Here is a 21,268-nt window from a genome sequence, read left to right as displayed (position 1 = left end):
GATATCAGTTATTTGTTTCTTTATATGTTTATTCTATTACTTACATACTCACATGATTAAAACACTGTCTACAGCCAATCTTCATTAACCAGCTATAGCATCCCTACTTCTTTAGCTGCAGCTCCTGTTTGACGTTTAGGCAGCAAGTCAACCTAAGCACTAATTGTTTATATCTGTTATCTTATATTATCAGATATGATATTACCTGAATTTTATTTATCGATTTATTTATTTACTAGCACTATGACCCAGCAACGCCAGGTCATAGTGCTACTGCATGCATATACAGCTGTGTGCGTGTGCACATACATGCGAGTGCTGTCCAAATCTCTGACCAATCACATACAGCTGGCATTCAATTGGCATATCAAGTTTCAGGCATTTTGATTGGGTTTTGGATAGAAAATTCACAAAAAAGTCACTTCTATTGATTTTTTAATGGCTTTGCGGGGTGACTGGGGAAATGTAAAGATGTGCATGACCACCCTTGGACGGTTTTGAATGACCATAGTAAGTGCAAGCCCTCTAACTGAGAAATTGTGGATTTGTATAAAGGATACACACACACACACACAGACATTTTGTTGTTTATATATATAGAGATTTATTTATTTATGTATGTTTGTATGGTTGTTTGTTTGTTTTTCTTGGAGTTTAATTTAAGTTCTTCTAGAGAGTTCAACAAGGTTGCTAACAAAGTGACAAGACTTTTTGAGTTAAGGGAGTTCCTGGTGTATTTAAATATGTAGTTGATTTGGTGTGTTGGTTGAACTGTCAATGTATACACCCAGCTGTATGCATCTATTCACATAGGAATCTCTGAGCACTTTTGGAATGTCTTACAGATCTTCACTGTGCCACTAACACAATTGATTTGGAGAATTCACATCAATTTCATTTGTTCTTTCTTCATGAAACAGAGTATTTCTAGGTTTCTGTACAAATTTGACGCTACATAGCTTAACTCACCTATGATGATAGGTACAAATGAAAATTCATAATTCAAGTACAAGAGCTGAAAGTTCTGCATTAATTTTTCCATCAGTGCATGACTTTTGTTCCTTGTCCCACAGAACTATATCAGGTCTGTTTTGTTGGCACTGAATTGATGTTTTTATTTGGGTGTTCCACCAGCATTCCTTGTTTTTAAAGGTGTGAATACCTGCTAGTTCTGACATGCCTTTGATGTATACATCAGGGCAGTCCTTCCACACAGATAGCGTTGTGAATAGTCTTTGCAACTATATCATGCTTCAGGGGCAGAAAGTATCCCAGAGACATTTTGAGGCAACTTCTGATGATGTATGTGTGTATGTATGTATGTATGTATGTATGTATGTATGTATGTATGTATGTTATTTTATGTTATGTTATGTTATGTTATGTCATGTCAACTATTGGTACTACTTGTAACATATAACCCAATACAACCTGTCATATGGTTAAGCAACCAAACCAGCAACCCTACCAAGCCCTTTTGATAAGGAGAGTGTTTTTTTTCATTACTTTGTGGTAATTTCATTACTAAGGTGTAACACCCAATTTGATGAAAAATAAAACTTGTAAAAGGCTAAATGAACTGTAGAGTCAATGGCCATCCAACAGCTGGCAGTGAGAGACTCCCTAGTTTTTCTTTAGACACCTCTCTAGGAGAAGGAAATTTCAAAATAACACCCACATCATTGCAAAGCCAGAGATCTTGCTCTTGTTTGTTTCTGGGTGACTTTGGTTTTGTAGGGAAGAATCTAAATGGTGTTGTACAAGCATGGGCATTTTAGCAATTGTCAGTGGTGGTCATATTCATCTATGACTTGACAGCCACCATGTACGATGAGTGTGTGTATTTGTGTGTACATGTGTGCATGCGTGTATGCATGCATACATGTGTGCATGTGTGTGCATGCATGTGTGCATGCTTGTGTGTGTGTGGATTTATATGAGTATGTGTATTTATGTATGTATATATTTGTTTAATATATTAATTCTGTATGTATAACCATCCTTCATGTCTGAGGTCACCTATTCTCTAATTGTACATCCTAATTTTTGTTGCATTTGAAATACAGTCAATGACATCTGGTTCATCTTATTTGACAAATTATATATACACACACACACATGTATACAATTGTGTGTGTAAATATTTGTGTGTATATGTATGTGTGCTCATGTATGTCTTGTATTTGATATCATTAACAAGGAAAAATTTCCCTTCAAAAGTTAATTCACTGGTTATGTAGGTGGCTAATGTTTGTATGGGATGGTTCATTGGCTGCTAGTGTTTGTGGTGGTTGTGGTGGGGACGTTGGTGCATGGTGTTGGTGGGGTCGTTGGTGCATGGTGGTGTTGGTGGTGGTGGTGGGAGATCAATTAATTGAATGGAATGAAAATGAATTTTCAAAAGTTGACTCATGTTAGTCACTAAAACAAACCTTTTGAATCACACTGCTGAAATGACTTCATTTCAAACCTTTAAATTTAATTTTCAGAATGCTGAGATATTATAAACAGTCCCCCCACCCACCTATGACTGTTCAACATTTGGCAGGATGCTGCCACTGACTATGACAGAGCACAAAGTGGTATTTTGAAATTTGAATAAATGATATTTTTGGCAACAACAAAAGCAAGACAAATTGAACAAAATAATTTTTTTTGTTTAATTTACAAATTACTAAAGTAATGATTCTAAAGAGAGGATAAAAACATTGAGACAAAACTCTTTTATTATTCCATTCCTAATCATTCAATACATTTATTCAGTTTCTTCATTCTGTTGATAAGTTATGGCTTATTTTGTCTATGCGGCATTGATAATATGGTTGCTGGCTGTGTGTTTTCAGATGATAATTCAAAGAATTAACTGTTTCCAAGAAATATCAGTTGTATACATGAAACGATCACAAATTACTCTCTCTCCCTCTCTTCCTCTTTCTCTCTTCCTCTCTCTCTCTCCCTCTTTCTCTCTCCTCGCCAACAGAAATAGTGACTCATATTCCTTCTATTTGGCTCAACACATTGCTATATTCTGGTAGAATATTGATCGAATTTCCTTCCAAATTGCTGAGTGCAGCTGATTAACTCAGATGAGAGAATTCTTTTAATATCTATGAAAAAATGGCCATTCAAGCTTCCAAGTAAATATTCGGTATTTGGTAAGATTTTATATAAATTTTTCTCGTGTTTCAATTTCTTTTTTTACACTTTTTTTTTACCTCTTTTCAAATAAAAAGAGATTGTTTCTTTGATAATTCTTTTCAAACTCTTAGTTGTAAGACAATTGATATTAAATCATTATATGTCTGTGCAAGTGTATGCATTAATGTGTGGAGCTGTGTGTGTGTGTGTGTGGTTGTATGTGTGTTTGTATGAATGTGTATTGATGTAAATACATGTGGTTTTGAGAGAATTTTGACTGGCGAAAAAACAGTAATCATCTCATTGAAATCAGCATGCAGTCAAGTGGAATCGCCATCATTAATTTATACATAACCTATATAAGTTAAATATGCTTTCGATTTATCTTGTTTGATTGTTTGGAAATAACATTTGCCAATAAGATCATATCAAAGAGTTTATTTGCAATAGATGTGAAAAGCAAAAAAAAATCATTTTATAAAATGAATTTAACATTAACAGAGAGTATTAAAAGCAAGAAAAAGTTAATAGACACACCAAAAGAAAAAAAAAGGAGGAAAATATAAGTTTGTTTCTGAACTTATTAATTTTTTTGTTTGTTAAAATAAAATTTGTAAATTTTATTTTCTCTTTTCAGTAACCGTTTCTACAGAATTTACTAACAACATTTTACATTTTATTATGAGTTTCTTTGTAGGTTGTAATATAACATAAATATGGAGAGTCTCAATGGCTGATTGGATAAAGTTTTTTTTTTTTTATCTCACTTCATCAGTCTCTAGTTCTTATCTTATCAACAGTTCTATGATGTGCGTAACAACATTGCATTAAATTCTTCTTAGAATATTTACCATATTGTTCAACAAACAAGTCAACATAGTATTTAGTGTAAACATGTATTGTAAGTATTCAAACATGATCACTATCTTTTCAAGCCCTACTGCATTTCACATGGTGGGACTGAACATAGAACTATGCAGTTGGGAAGCAAGCTTCTTACCACACAGCTATGCCTGTATATATATATATATATATATATATTATATATATATATATATATATATATATATATACATATATATATATATATATACATGTATATTCTTGTCCCTTTCTTTTCATCATTGTCCTCCAAGCCAAAACAGAAGAATTCAAGACCAGCTGTCCCTGGGGACTGCTATATGCTGATGATCTTGCTCTCATAGCAGATTCTGTGACAGAACTAGAAAAGAAATTCCAGGTGTGGAAGCAAAACCTGGAATCCAAGGGCCTAAAGGTTGACTAAGCAAAGACTAAGGTTTTAATAAAAAAAAAAACATTGAACAGGGCCATCAGGTAAACGGCTTTGTTTGGTATGTAGGAAAAGTGTAGGTAGGAATTTCTTTATATGGTGTCCTAGAACATCCTATGGACACACAAGAGGTGCCAATCACTTTACAGTGTATACTGGGAACATTTTTCTTGCCAGAGGCACAATTGAAGTCACCATACAGCTCACAAATCAACAAAATTCAAGGAATGGGGTGGGGTGCATACTAATGTTAAATGAGGGTTGAGGTATGCGAGTATAGATGAGGATAGAGCTGGTTCATGTCGTAGGGGAGCTATATAGATAGTTTCATTTAGGAAAGAGAGTGTGAATGAAATGGTGGTGTCTCCAAGGAGATATATATATAGTGGGGGATGAGGTTTTTAAGTGATGCCTTAAGGCACAAAGTGAGTAGTAATGAGTGAAGGTCTGCAAGACTGTATGTGGGAAAGATAAGGAAATGGGAGAGTGGGAGGTGATTGTCATATTTAATGAATAATTATACAACAGTTTGTTAAGATGTACAACACAATGAAAGAGAAGCAAATAATGAACTAACGATGTTTCTCCTCTTGAAAGTCACATGACTGGCCTGCTTCTTAGTCAGCTTTTTATTCAGCAGATGACAAGCGCAAAGAAAAAACCAAGCCATGAGAATGCAGCAACATAAGCTATAGACACAGTTATAAGGTGTTAGAGTATTTTTCCTACTGAATACACTGAAGCCATCTGAAATTAATTAAACAACTACTTTCTCACTAAAGTAAAATCAATTGTTTATTAGGACACCCAACGGAGATAATGTGATATTGCTGTACAAATTGGGCATCAAACCACACATTAATGATCCTATGTCATTTTTCCTTTCCTTGTTTATACTTATAATGCTGGGCAGGCAGGCAGGCAAAGTGATACTAAAATATTTTCTACATGTGATGGCAATGATTTAACACTATTCCACTGGTCAATGATCTCTAGACACTGGTTGAATACATAGAAGATAAATTTGTTGTCCTATCTAGATCTCAGACAAAACCATCATAACTATTTCCCCTAGACTCAGAAGCTTTTGATAGAGTACCCTGTTGTGTGATATGATGGGCTCTGAGGAAGCTAGGGGTAGATGAGTAGCTTGTGAAAATAATACAGACCATGTACAGAGGCTCTGTCACTGTTAATCATGAGTACAATGATGGATTTGGTGTACAAGTAGGCATTCCTTAAGACTCAGTTCTTGGTCCCTTTCTTTTCATCTTTGTCCTCCAAGCCAAAACAGAGGAATTCAAGACCAGCTGTCAAAATTACTCGGCTAATTTTGTCTTTTGATAGGATAGCTGCCCTCTCTATTTCTATTTCCATCCAGATGCAAATGACCTAACGATTCTGCTCATATAATTTCAAAAGAATGATTTCTTATCTCTACCAATTCTATTGATGTTATTCAATGACAAATTCACAAACATTCTTCTACTACGCAACAGTTATTATTGGTTGGACAAAAGAGGAAAGAAAATGGTTTATCATTTTACATGAGATAATCCCAACTGAATTTCATATTTGAAAAGTTTGCCATCGGCTTGGTAAAACTACCAAGCCAATTCTACTTTCAAGCTGTCCATCACACTTTACTTACATAATCTCCAGATGTTTGAGCTGAACATAAATTATATCAAACCTTATTTGTCTTGAAAAACCTGCAAGGGCAATGGTCACCAATCTTCTTCCTTGTACGAAAATTTATTCTTCATATATATGCTTGGAATACTATATTATACAATTCCTTCTAAACCACTCACAATCATTATATTAACATCTTGTAAAATACATTCCACTCTGTTTGATGAACTCATTAGTCAGAACACGTAAGTTATTCAGGCTAAATTTGACAGTTTGCATAAAAGGAAAAGAAAACATATCCCATCCAAAAATAAAAGTATTTAAAAAAATCATAAAACATCAACTAGGTTATGGCTGAAAGATAACGGTTTATCCAAAGTAGCCATCCTCCACTTCCACCACAACCTCAAGATGGCTTTGGAACCTGGCGCCTGCATTCCTCAGTGTCCTTAGAAAGATCATCAAACATTACCTTGATCTTGGCCACCATCTCAGCCTTGGTATTGGAGGCAGAGTGGTTAGGGTCTTTCCCAACCATACCTCACAAATAATAATCCATGGAATTGCAATCAGAGAAATTAAGTGGACAGAAAATTGGGAATGGTGAAATTGTAGAAATTCTCCAGCAACGACTTTTGGCACTTTTCATAGGTATGGCAAGGAGCCAAATCCTACTCCCATCTATATGGCCTTCCAGCAGCAATCTCTCCAGCCAGGATTTGACCACAGTCTCCAGCAGCTTCACATAGCAATCTGAATTCAGCCAAAGGCTCTAATCAAAGATGTGGGAATGAATTTTGGCATGCAAATGCAGTCAGAACACTTGCTGTGTCCCTTCCTGCTGGCCATAGCTTTATAGTCTCCATTGCAGCTGTCCATGCCAAATCTTACAACCTTTACAATGTTTGCAGAGCATTGAGCAGCAATCATAATGTTGGCATTTTGGTACCCAGCCCAAATCATTATGATATAGGTAACTATTTTCCAGGAATTCAGATGACTTCCAATCTTCCATGTCAACTTACTTTTTCTCAACAACAACTTTAATCTTTAATGCTCTTCAATGCTGTTGACTGTCCCTGAATAAAGCAGACGGAAAAAAAAATCATCAAATTTATCCCAAACACCCTGTACATGGAGCCATGGAACAGGAGGTTTGTTTGGAGTAATTGTGGAAATTCTATCAGCAAAGTCTGTTATGTTGTTACTAAAATCTCAGCAGCAATTGATGTGAAAACAGAGTCGTACTCTGATTGTAATGAAACAGTGAGATGCAAAGAGGACAGTGCAGCTATCTTCTGCATTTTCATCTGCTGTCCAGAGACCACATCTCACTTGTACATTCTGTTTTTGGAATGTGTTCAATGGTTGAATACCCTTCCTATCACCAACCACTTTTGCACAGTAAACTGGTGTATTTAACATGACACCAGCATTAAAGAGGTGGCCGTGTCTTCCGCTGGACTAAAGAAGCTCTGTATTCTATGCTGTCGCTGTTCATTTACCGACCACTTTACAGTGTTCACTGGGTGTGTTTTATCAAAACCAGTTTTAGAGAAGTGTCCCTGGTAACACTAAACAGTCTTTTCTTTAAATTGTACCCATTCATTTGTCATTTCACTGGGTGGTGGTGGTGGTGGTGGTAGTACTAGTAGTAGTAGTAGTAGCAGCAGCAGCAGTAGTAGTAATAGTAGTAGTTGATAATGATGAGGAGGAGGATAATAATTACCTTCATCTTATCACTCCTCACCAACTCTACCCTCATCACCATCATCTCTATCATTATCACTACCACTTCTACAACCTCTACAGCCACGACCACCACCACCAATGGTACCTTCACCATCATCATTGCTACCAACAACAACAACTGCCATCCTCATCAACGTTTCTGTTCTTGCCACAACCATATATTTTCATCATAACCACCAACATCATCATCATAACTGGCACCATCACAATGCCGACAACCACCACCGCTACCAAATATCACCACTGCCACCACCAAAACAACAACAACTACTACTGCCATCACCACCACTGCCGGCATCGCTGCCACCACTATTATTATCTCCACTGCTATCATCAATATTACTCTACTGAACAGAGAGTCTGTAAACTTCTTCATTGCAAACAACATCAAACTCACAATTATCAGCTTCATGTCAGCGGGTTGGGTATGGGTTAATGTGAAGCTTTCCATCAGTAAAGACTGTTTTGTTTGCCAGAACATGAGAGGCAGTGGATGATATAAAAACAGTGTTGTGCTCTGATTACATTGAAATAACAGAGATGTCGTATCAGAGTCGGCAGGATCATATCTATATCAAAGGAAATGCTTCTATGTTATTTTAAAGGAATGATGAACAGTTGTGCAAAAAATACCAAAATTGACAGAAGTTGTCTGTTGCTGATAAGTTTAGTGCCAAGGTTTTTGTTGCTCAATTCCTGCCAAAATTCTTTTGATCCCTGCAATTTTCTGACATTGACATATATTCAGGGTGCACAAAGTCATTAAATACTAATTTAGGAAATTTATTGTAAGTGTTCGTAGAGTGACCCGCTGTTCTTGAGGAGACCTATTGAGTCAAGTACATCAGCATCAAAATAAAAATTCAAATGGAAATTGTAGTTAAGACACTCATGCCGGTGATACGTAAAAAGCACCATCCGAACGTGGCAGATGTCAGCGCTGCCTGACTGTTGTCTGTGTCTGTGACATGTAAAAGCACCAACTGACCGTGGCCATTTGCCAGCCTCACCTGGCACATAAAAAACACCCACTACACTCATGGAGTGGTTGGCGTTAGGAAGGGCATCCAGCTGTAGAAACACTGCCAGATCAGACTAGAGCCTGGTGCAGCCTCCATGGCTTCCCAGATCCCGGTCGAACCGTCCAACCCATGCTAGTATGGAAAACGGACGTTAAATGATGATGATGATGATGATGATGTTTATTATTTATTTTATTGCAGAAGATGGTAGGTTGGCAGAAAGGGTGAATTGCTGAACTAAAGATAATAACAGTCTGAAGTTTAAGCCTTTAGCATTTAAACTGGCCATATGAGGCCCAAATAGTCTACCTGTTTGAAACCGCCCAGATCTGGCTTCTCAAACCTATCCTACATTGTTATTCAAAAATTAACGATCACATCATCAAACACTCAAAGTTAAAATATTTTGCATGATTAATCCAAAACTGTGTTAATAAGTGTTACATTAGACAGAGTAAATTGAATGCTAAAGAGTTAATCCCTTGAAGCTAGTCATCAGGGATATCAACAGAGAGAGAGAGAGTTAGAGAGAAAGAGAGAGGGAGAGTTAGAGAGAAAGAAAGGGAGAGTTAGAGAGAGAGAGTTAGAGAGAAAGAGAGTTAGAGAAAGAGAGAGAGTTAGAGAGAAAGAGAGAGAGAGTAGTGATCCACAATTAAATGCAATCCAATCATGAACATCTCTTCATAGTGCCAAGTTTCTCTATATTCTGAGATCAAATCTCACAGGAGCTGACTTTGTTTGTCATCCTTCTAGTGACACATGTACTGGTGGTAATGAAATCAACTAAACCACACTCAGTAATATATAAAACCACTTCAAATTTGTAAATAAATTATCATATTGCTAACAGGGAAATAAATTATTAATTAGCTATTAACACAATTTCATATAAACTTATAAATGCCAATGACACATACACGTATTAGCATTTAGTGTTAATCTCACTTTATGTTTTGCTAATAACTGAAGTTAAGCTGAACTAACAACATTCACCTTGTGCAAGTGGACGAAAAGGTGATGGGAAAGTAAGAGGTGAGGTTAATACTTTCAATACACGAGTTCACCAGTCAGCCACAGATACATAAATCTTCCAGAGAGTGCAGTTTTGACTTGATTTGCTTTTATTTGTCCTGATTACAGTAAAAACCTGTTTATATTTCGTCGTTGTCGTTGTCGTCATCGTTTAACGTCCGCTTTCCATGCTAGCATGGGTTGGACGATTTTGACTGAGGGCTGGCGAACCAGATGGCTGCACCAGGCTTTAATCTTGATTTGGCAGAGTTTCTACAGCTTGATGCCCTTCCTAACGCCAACCACTCCAAGAGTGTAGGGTCCACTCCGAGAGTGTAGAAAGAGAGAGAGAGTAGTGATCCACAATTAAATGCAATCCAATCATGAACATCTCTTTTGATTTTTGTTTTAGATGAGAAATGAAGTATTGAAGGCCAATCTCAGAAATGCTGAGCCTTATGAAGGAGATGAAAGGACTGAGATAGGCAACACATTACTGTACTTAAGGAGACTTACTCACAACAGGATTGAGATCCTAAATCCAAGATGCCATGTAAAAAGCATTGGTACAGGTGCTGGAGCCACTTAAAAACACTGGTGCCAGTGCCATGTAAAAAGTATTGGTGATGGAGCCATGTATACTCTGTAAGCACCCAGTACACTGTGTCAAGTGGTTGGCATTAGGAAGAGCATCCAGCTGTAAAAACCAAACCAAAACAGTAAAAAGCACCCACTACACACTCGGAGTGGTTGGCGTTAGGAAGGGCATCCAGCTGTAGAAACACTGTCAAATCAAGACTGGAGCCTGATGCAGCCACCTGGTTCGCCAGCCCTCAGTAAAAATCGTTCAACCCATGCTAGCATGGAAAGCAGACGTTAAACAATGATGATGATGATGATGAAAACAGACAATTGGTGTGGCCCCTGGCCTTGCCTGTTCCTGTCAAGCTGTCCAACTCACACCAGTACAAATCTACTCAGCCCTCAGGCTTTGATCAGTCTGAGGCTATAGTGGAAGACACTTGCCCAAGGGGTCACACAATAGGACTGAACCTGGATCCATGTGGTTGGGAAGCACTTCTCACCATACAGCTGTGCCTGCACCTACTCTCACAGACACACACAATGGGCTTCTTTCTGTTTCTGCCAGCCAAATCCATGCACAAAGCTTTGGTTGGCCTGAGGCTGAAGTAAAAGACACTTGCCCAAGGTGCTATGCTGAGGGACTGAACCTGGAACCATGTGGTTGAGAAGCAAACTTGTTACCACACAGCCACTTCTGACCCTGTTAGGATACTTTTCACAGCAAGGTGAAAAATCTGCATAAGATTTAAGAATATGGGCCATGGCCATTGTCTTACTGTAAACTCTCAACTTGTTGACAGGAGTTATTGGGATGTTGTCATGATACACATTTGTTGGGTATTTTAAAACCTGACAGAGCCTTTCCCTCTCCATGTCTGACCACAACTGATTTCTTTAGTCCTTTCAGAATTAAGGAAGACACAGAAAGAGTGGGGAAAAGAGTTTCAACCCCTGTATATAACTGGTACTTTATTTATCAATCCCTAATTGATGAAAAGCAAAGTTGACAATCATCATCATCGTTTAACGTCCGCTTTCCATGCTAGCATGGGTTGGACAATTTGACTGAGGACTGGTGAACCAGATGGCTGCACCAGGCTTCAATCTTGATTTGGCAGAGTTTCTACAGCTGGATGCCCTTCCTAACGCCAACCACTCCGAGAGTGTAGTGGGTGCTTTTACGTGCCACCGGCACGAGGGCCAGTCAGGCGGTACAGGCAACGGTCATGGAAAATCGTGTTTTCTTTTTTTTACATGTCACCTGCACACCGGCACAAGTGCCAGTAAGGCGATGCTGGTAACAAGCACACTTAAATGGTGCTTTTACGTGCCACTGGCCTGAACGCCAGTTAGGCGCTCTGGTAACGATCATGCTGAGACAGTGCTCTTAGTGCTCCACTAGCACAGATGCCAGTCATCAAATTTGATTTCAATTCCAATTTCACTTGCCTCAACAGGTCTTTGCACGCAGTGTCCAATGAAGGAAAGGTACGCATAAGTGTTTCAACCCCTGTACGCATAAGTGTTACACCCCTGGCTTAGGCTACAAGGTTATCGTCTCACTTGGCTTGCTGGGTCTTCTCAAGCACAGTATATTTCCAGAAGTCCCAGTCACTGGTCATTGCCTCGGTGAGGCTGAATGTTTGAAGGTCATGCTTCACCACCTCATCCCAGGTCTTCCTGGGTCTACCTCTTCCACAGGTTCCCTCAACTGCTAAGATGTGGCACTTTTTCACACAACTATCCACATCCATTCTCGCCACATGACCATACCACCGCAGTCATCTCTCTTGCACACCACATCTGATGTTTCTTAGATCCAACTTTTCTCTCAAGGCACTTACACTCTGTCAAGTATGCACACTGACATTACACATCCATTGGATCATACTGGCTTCATTTTTTGCAAGCTTACGCGTGTCCTCTGCAGTCACAGCCCATGTTTCACTGCCATGTAGCATGGCTGTTCATACACATGCATCATACAGTCTACCTTTTACTCTGAGTAAGAGGCCCTTTGTCACCAGCAGGGGTAAGAGCTCTCTGAACTTTGCCCAGGCTATTCTTATTCTAGCAGCTACACTTTCAGTGCACCCTCCCCCGCTACTGACTTGGTCACCTAGGTAACGGAAGCTATCAACTACTTGTAGTTTTTCTCCCTGGAATGTGACGAAAGTTGCTCTCTGCCTATTTTCAGTGTTTATTGCTCCTGAGCATCTGACACATACAAAAACTATCTTCCCAGTTAACCTTCCTTTGATATTGCTGCACCTCTTATGTGTCCATAGCTTATACTGGGTACATCTTATAGAGTTTCTACCTACGCCTTTTCTACAGATCGAGCAGGGCCATCTACCTGAAGGGATTTGTGGTTTGCCTGCCTTCCTATTTAGTAGGATTTGGGTTTTAGCTAGGTTGACTCTTAAGCCCTTTGATTCTAATCCTTGTTTCCACACCCAAAACTTCACCTCTAGTTCTGATAGTGACTCAGCAATTAGAGCAAGGCCATCAGCATAGAGGAGCTCCCGGGGGCATCCTGTCTTGAATTCCAGCACAAAGGTCCAAGACAAATACTGCAAAACATTGCTCTTATAAGTCATTTACTTATCCCCACCACCACTACCCCTCACTATGTACAACTGGAATATGAACCATTGATTGTGTTGACTGGTAATCTGTTTTACTATCACCACCTACAATTCTAATTAAAAGTAGACTTGAAATTAAAGGGACCAACTTCCAACTCCCTTCCCTCACATATTCTTCTAAGAAAATCCAATTAGATTGTTGGAAAACCTAATTTTATGAGAAATAGTTGTCCAGTTTGGAGCGGATTGATTACTGCAGTATTTAATTAGCAATTAGATGGGTCTCAACAACCATCCTTCTTCATATTACTAATCAGGTCGGCTGCTGCTGCTGCCGCCTTATCATCTGTGATAATATTGCTGCTTTTTTGGTAGCTTTGAATGTGTGTGTGCATGATGTGTGTGTGTGCATGATGTGTGTGTGTATGTATATTACATGCATGTGTGCTTTTATGTATGTGTTAGTATGTATACAATATCATCAATATTCACATATGTATACACATCTGAAAGCACGTGTTCTTATGAGCGTATGGGAATACATGTTTGGGCATATGCATACGTGTATGTGTGCATGCATATAAGGACGTGTATGGCATACACGACATTACATGTTCATCATAAGCACATGTGTCAATCTTAAGTGTATACATATGTATGTGCGTGCATATATATTTGTGTTAGTTCTTTAGCTCCTTATAGTAAAGTAAGTATTGACACACTTGATGTAGCAAGAACTGGGATGTCTTCAGATGATTCCTTTAACCCCTTTGTTACCATATTTCTGTTTTATACAGTGCCTTTGTTCCAATTAATATTCCTTTCTACTATAGGCACAATGCCTGAAATTTTTGTGGAAGGGGTTAAGTTGATTACATCAACCCCAAATGGATGAAAGACAAAGTCAATCTTGGCAGAATTTGAACAAAAGCGCAGGAGTGGCTGTGTGTGGTAAGTAGCTTGTTTACCAACCACATGGTTCCAGGTTCATTCCCACTTCATGGCACCTTGGGCAAATGTCTTCTACTATAGCCTCGGGCCGACCAAAGCTTTGTGACTGGATTTGGTAGACGGAAACTGAAAGAAGCCTGTCATATATATATGTGTATATATATTTATGTATGTGTATATGTTTGTGTGTCTGTGTTTGTCTCCCCAACATCGCTTGACAACCGATTGTGGTGTGTTTACATCCCTGTAACTTAGCGATTCAGCAAAAGAGACCGATAGCATAAGTACTAGGCTTACAAAGAATAAGTTCTGGGGTTGATTTGCTCGACTAAAGGCAGTGCTCCATCATGGCCACAGTCAAAATGACTGAAACAAGTAAAAGAGTAAAGAATGCAAAGATGGACGAAATGCTGCAAAGCATTTTGCTTGGTATGCTAATGATTCTGATAGCTGGCCACCTTTTTGTTCCTCTTGATATTGGAATAGTGGCTAATTTAGTAAAATAGCTTCGTTAATATTAAGGTGGTGTTTGAAACATAAATTAGCACAAAATTTCATTGAATCTAAATCACTAAAATAGGAAGTTTGTATTAGAGAAAACCAGGGACAGGCACAGACATGTTAGTATCAAAATGATAACAATCATTATCTGAATGGCTAATTCTGACCAGAAAAGGTAGAGGAGACAATTATAATTAATTAATTTTAATTGATTAAAATTCATTAAAATATGGAATCGATCAAAAATCAATGGAAATTGTAGTTGTGATACCAGTGCTGGTGGCACGTAAATGAACCATCTGAACGTGGCCGATGCCAGCGCCGCCTTGACTGGCTTCCCTGCCGGTGGCACGTAAAAAGCACCAACCGATCGTGGCCATTGCCAGCCTCCCCTGGCACCGTGCAGGTGGCATGTAAAAGGCACCCACTACACTCACAGAGTGGTTGGCATTAGGAAGGGCATCCAACTGTAGAAACACTGCCAGATCAGACTGGAGCCTGGTGCAGCCTCCTGGCTTCCCAGACCCCAGTCGAACCGTCCAACCCATGCTAGCATGGAAAGCGGACGTTAAACGATGATGATGATGATGGAATATATTAGGAAGTGTGCGTGACATTTTACAGTCCAGTGACAACTCCAGACATGTTTGTGCTGTGAGATTTTTTAATCATGACTCAGAGCTTAAAATAATTCCATTAGTGATTCTCAACATTTTGATTTGTTACACAATGGACTTGAAATAGACAATTAATGCCACTTTTGGCAGAGAAAGTTAAAAATTGTTGCTGCACTTTGAGTGGTAATTAAAAAAACTAAAACCTGTTTTAAAGTTAGGGATATAGAACAAATAGATTAACTACCAGTTATCTAATTTCATGAAGCCTATTTCTGTATTAAAAAAACTATGAGCAATATGTTTTATGAGAGGCTTGTGCATTACTATAAATTTTTTAAAGCCTTAAATTATATTTTTAAAAGTTTGCAATGTATGTAGAAACCATTTGTGATGTGATGCACCAGTGCACTGCTGTATCATAAATTGGGGGCCACTGGACTAGGGAGAGTTAGGCTTTTTTGTTTCATGAACAAATACAGGGTAACTTAAAAAGAATGACAAGGGTAAATTATCCAGGTTTGCTTACAAGAAAGCTTACACCATGTATTATGCTAGTACCCATTTGACTTATTAAGTCTGCATGCAGTGGGCATCTCTCTTCTTATTTTACCCCATCATTCCTTTAAGTTGTCATATTCTTCAATCATCATTGTGGTGGGCTGTGATGAGCTATGTGGTGTTGGAGAGGATGGTAGATGAGGCAAAATGGAAGTGAAGACTGCAGGGGCCGGTGGAAGAGTGAAAGGGGCAGGAAGCACGTGGGGTCAGGAAGCATGTGTGGGCAGTTCGAGCTGAGACGGCAGAGAGGCAAGGCGTGTTTAATTCAAGAGAGTGGCCGCTGATTCTGCCGAGGTCAACAGGTAAGGCCTTTTGTATTTCTTTCTCCTGTTTGCTTCTTTTTCTGTTGTCCTTTTCTTCCATCGCACCACAATCATCATCATCATCATGCTTTAACATCTGTTTTCCATGCAAGCATAGGTTGGACGTTTTGACCAGAGCTGGCAAGCATGAGAGCTGCACCAGGTTCCAGTCTGATTTGGTTTAGTTTCTACAGTTAGATGCCCTTCTTAATGCCAACCACTTTACATCATGTGCTTGGTGCTTTTAATGCTTCCGTGTGGTACCAGCACAATTGCTTTTTACGTAGCATTGGCACAGGGCTCTCGCAGGCCAGTCAATCATTGCTAAAACCTATAGCAATCTAGATATTTTCCAAACTTGCTGTTGTAGTTAGACTATGTTTAGCTTCAAAGGCGGCAATGAGCTGGCACAAACGTTAGCACGCTGGGCAAAATGCGTAGCCATATTTCGTCTGCTGTTATGTTCTGAGTTCAAATTCCGCCAAGGTCGACTTTGCCTTTCATCCTTTCGGGGTTGATTAAATAAGTACCAGTTACACACTGGGGTTGATGTAATCGACTTAATCCGTGTGTCTGTCCTTGTTTGTCCTCTCTGTGTTTAGCCCCTTGTGGGTAGTAAAAAATAGGTATCACTTTACACCTCCCCTCAAAAACGTTGGTCTTGTGCCTAAATTAGAAGGCATGTAAATTAGTAGTCATTATATATGCAAATGAAGTGATGTGATCCCAATCCAACATCGAAACATCACATTTTCAGTTTGATGGAAACTTATCTCTAACTTACCACCATCAAGGTTTCAACACCATCATTTAAATTATGGGTTTGTAATACTTTCAGCTACCACCAATCAAGCTAGCAAAGGTGTTCAACATGTTAGAAAGAGCCACTAAATCTCCCTCAAAACATATAACCTACTACCTTTTTTGAAAAAGGAATGCAATAATTTGGAAAATAATGTTATTTTATATATTCTATACCTGAAAAGAGATGGTACTTATTTAATCGACCCCGAAAGGATGAAAGGCAAAGTCGACCTCGGTGGAATTTGAACTCAGAACGTAACGGCAGATGAAATACCACTAAACATTTCGTCCAGTGTGCTAACAATTCTGCCAGTTCGCCGCCTTCAGGGTTGATAAAATAAATACCAGTTGATCACAGGGGTCAATGTAATCAACTTACCTCCTCCCCCAAAATTGCTGGCCTTGTGCAAACATGCTGGAATTAATTCAGTGAATTATAACCCTGCCCCCCCAAACCACCACCACACACACACTCTCTCTCCATAGTCAATTTATTACAAGAGTTTCAAACATGATAAGCAGAAATAAAATTATTATACTTGCTTAGATGGAGAAAGAAACTTGACAAATATAACTTTTTATGTTTTTTTCCCTTAAAATCATAAACTGACGCTGGAATGTTTTCTCACATTCTGGTAACCAGGAAATGATGGATCATCTGATGTCATAAAGTCATATTTCTGCATGCACACACACATACGCATACATGATATAAGTGTCCTTCCTCATCAATATTTGCTACTGTCATATGACTACAGCCGTAAATATAACTGACAGTATTATTGCAGGATGAAATTCATGTATTTGACCAATGTTTAGCTTAGTTATAAGCATTAATCCTGGACCTAAGCATGTAATCAATACTTGTATGTTTAATATATAAGTAAAGTACGGCAATGAGCTGGCAGAAACGTTAGCACGCCAGGCGAAATGCGTAGCCGTATTTCGTCTGCCGTTACATTCTGAGTTCAAATTCCGCCGAGGTCAACTTTGCCTTTCATCCTTTCGGGGTTGATTAAATAAGTACCAGTTACGCACTGGGGTCGATATAATCAACTTAATCCGTTTGTCTGTCCTTGTTTGTCCCCTCTGTGTTTAGCCCCTTGTGGGTAGTAAAGAAATAGGTATTTCGTCTGTCTTTACGTACTGAGTTCAAATTCCACTGAGATTGACTTTGCCTTTCATCCTTTTGGGGGTCGATAAATTAAGTACCAGTTGCGTACTGGAGTCAATCTAATTGACTAGCCCTCTCCCCAAAAATTTTGGGCCTTGTGCCTAGAGTAGAAAAGAAAAAAAAGAATATATAAGTAAGGTATAGTGAATATTCAAGAGAATCAGAAGACGGCATTGTAACATTTAGATTAAGGAATTGGTTTACTGACTTCAAGGTCATGCATTTTTTATGATGGGTCACCAGTTTTTACTTATGATTCATGTATATCATTATACAATATTGTTATGTGTTTCAAGAGTATAATCAATAAGAGAAGCTTTCTTTAAAATAAACATTGAGACTTTATTCCTTCATAAAGTTTATGCAGCAGTTTGGACAAAATGAAATATTAACAAGTTCTGTCAGGTTATCGTTTCTCTATTATAGAGGTAATTAAGCTTAGACTATCAATGGTTTTATGACTGCTATGTAACGATTCTCCTTTGGAAAGCTGAATCCTGCAACTCGCCTCAATGAAAGTTGTCATTGTAAAAGGTTTGTTGAACCAATTTATGGAGAAAAAGAGGCCCTAGGACTCATATAGAACTGTTGCTTAAAATATGTTACACGCAACGTGATTGGACTTTCAATCCAATTCCCATGCAACACAGGGCCAAAAACTCATGTGATGGATATTTTAGCCAATCACAACAAATTATTGTGGTGAGCTGATTATTAAATGCTCACTACTCTCTCCATCAAATTGAAGTTATCTGAAAAAATTGTTGAGGTGTCGAAGTGATCACAGAACAGCATGAGATGAAGAGTTTTTGCTCAAGGCCACAATGCATCACCTCGCCTAGGATTTGAAACTACAATCTTGTAATTATGAGTGCAACATCCTAACTACAAGGCCATGTGCGCTCACACACACACGCACACATCTTTTAAATTTGATTATGATAATGTTTTGAATATGCAAATAAAGCTCCTATTCCATTATGCCAGCCAGCATCTCATGATGCTGACTAGTGAGCCAGTTTTTTGGGGTTGCATCAAGCTATACCAATATAGTGTAGGATACATAATAATAACAATAATCCTAGGACGGAATTTATAAATATTTAATGCATCACTACATGCGTTTCCACAAATCACATGACTTTTAAGATCACAGTCCTGGGATGATTGGAGTGTAGTTGTAGTATCCATGGACATCCAGTTGATCATCAAAATTGATTCATTTTTTCAGACGATATAACATTAGTGGATAAACCACAGAGGGATGCTTTTCTCTTTTTTACCAGTCTGAAGGTCAAGTGAGATATGTGGGTATTCCTGTGTGCATTTGGTGGGGATGAGTGGAAGATGATGGGAATACATATATATATATATATATCGCCTTACTGGCACGTGAACAAAACATTTGAGCGAGGTCATTGCCAGTGCCGCTGCACTGACTCCTGTGCGGGTGGCACATAAAAAACACCATTTTGAGCGTGGCCGTTGCCAGTTTCACTTGACTGACCCTCGTGCCGGTGGCACATAGGCAACCACTACACTCTCAGAGTGGTTGGCATTAGGAAGGGCATCCAGCTGTAGAAACTCTGCCAGATCAGATTGGAGCCTGGCACAGCCATCTGGTTTGACAGCCCTCAGTCAACTCGTCCAACCCATGCTAGCATGGAAAGCGGACATTAAAGGATGATGATGATGATGATGATATATATATATATATATTACTAAAGTGTGCTTTTTAAATTTTCTTGCAATTTATGAATAGCTTTGTTGATTACAAGTTTTTATGTAGATTGATTTTACAGTATGTAATATTTTGCTAACATAAATTATTGTAAGATACACACACATGCACACACATACACACGCATTCACATACGCACACACATGCAAACACAGACACAGACTCACACATATGTGCAAAAACACACACACACATATATGTATATATATGCACATATATATACATACATGAGGAATCTATGTGTGTGTGTATGTGAGTATATGTGTGAGTGAATGAGAGTATGTAAGTGAGTGAAAGTGTGTTGTGGGGGGGGGGGGGGGGTTATTACTAATCTCAAGTGGAACAGTTCAATAACCAATCACTTCATAGAAATGATTTCTCTTCAGATCTATTTTGAAAACAGAGATTGTTTCTTGTTTGAAACCTGAAACGAAAGATTCTCATCTTCTTGATTAATTACAATATGATTAATTAGTTAACCTGAAGTAACATGACAAAATCAGATATTGAAGACTCTTAGATGAATTGACGACTCAACCAACTTCTATACAAAATATATTCCAATTTCTTCTTTTCATTTAATTTTATGAATAAACCGTGTGATGTTTTTATTTAGCAACATATTTTTCAAGAAAAAAATTTAAAGTATAAAAGATTGAAACTACCTTTGCAGTGCAATGAAATAGATCACTGGGAAAACTCATATAAAGAATCTTGCAAACCAAATCCAAAAACGAAATATAAAAGATTGAATTATCAAGAAAAAAGAAAAGAGGGATTATTTCAACATCGAAAGAGAGAAAAAAAAGTCAGGGTGGAATTAAGCTGAAAATGATGGAGTAACAGATTGTACACCCCAGTCCAGATGGTGTGCCTTGTTGACACACCATCGTGCGGGGCTCATTTCTCAGACAGGCTGCTGTTATCCCAATTTGTGGAGGAAATCAGCAGAGTTGAGTCTGAGAACACCTGAGGTCTCATTGGCAACTGGCACAAACAGATAGTGGCTGATCAGTCTCAGGTGCTTGTTAATTTCCTCTTTTCTACATTACAGGTGTAAGTACCCGAGTTTGTGGACAATGCAGCAAGGTTGGAGATGGAGAACATTTTGCAGGAGTTTTGGTAATGTAAAACATGATCTAATCATGTGAAGGCGAAGACTTTTGAATAATCAATCAATGTGTTGCAGGACATCGAATCCCAGATTAGGGATTTACTTCCCTTGGATAGAATGAGGATTATTCCACCAGAGTGCTTACCTATTTCTTTACTACCCACAAGGGGCTAAATACAGAGGGGACAAACAAGGACAGACAAACGGATTAAGTCGATTATATTTACCCTAGTGCGTAACTGGTACTTATTTAATTGACCCCGAAAGGATGAAAGGCAAAGTTGACCTCGGCGGAATTTGAACTCAGAACATAACAGCAGACAAAATACAGCTATGCATTTCGCCCGGTGTGCTAATGTTTCTGCCAGCTTACCATCCCTCTAGTCAAGACCAACTGGCTCTAGTTGTGATGGGAAGCTAGCTGTATTGAGGTTTCATCTGATGATGTCATTCAGAGCAATGTATCAAAGGGAACCATCCCACA

This window comes from Octopus sinensis, linkage group LG16, assembly GCF_006345805.1.
Source record: "Octopus sinensis linkage group LG16, ASM634580v1, whole genome shotgun sequence".
In the NCBI taxonomy this organism is placed as follows: domain Eukaryota; kingdom Metazoa; phylum Mollusca; class Cephalopoda; order Octopoda; family Octopodidae; genus Octopus; species Octopus sinensis.
Note: the sequence above shows the minus strand (reverse complement) of the source record.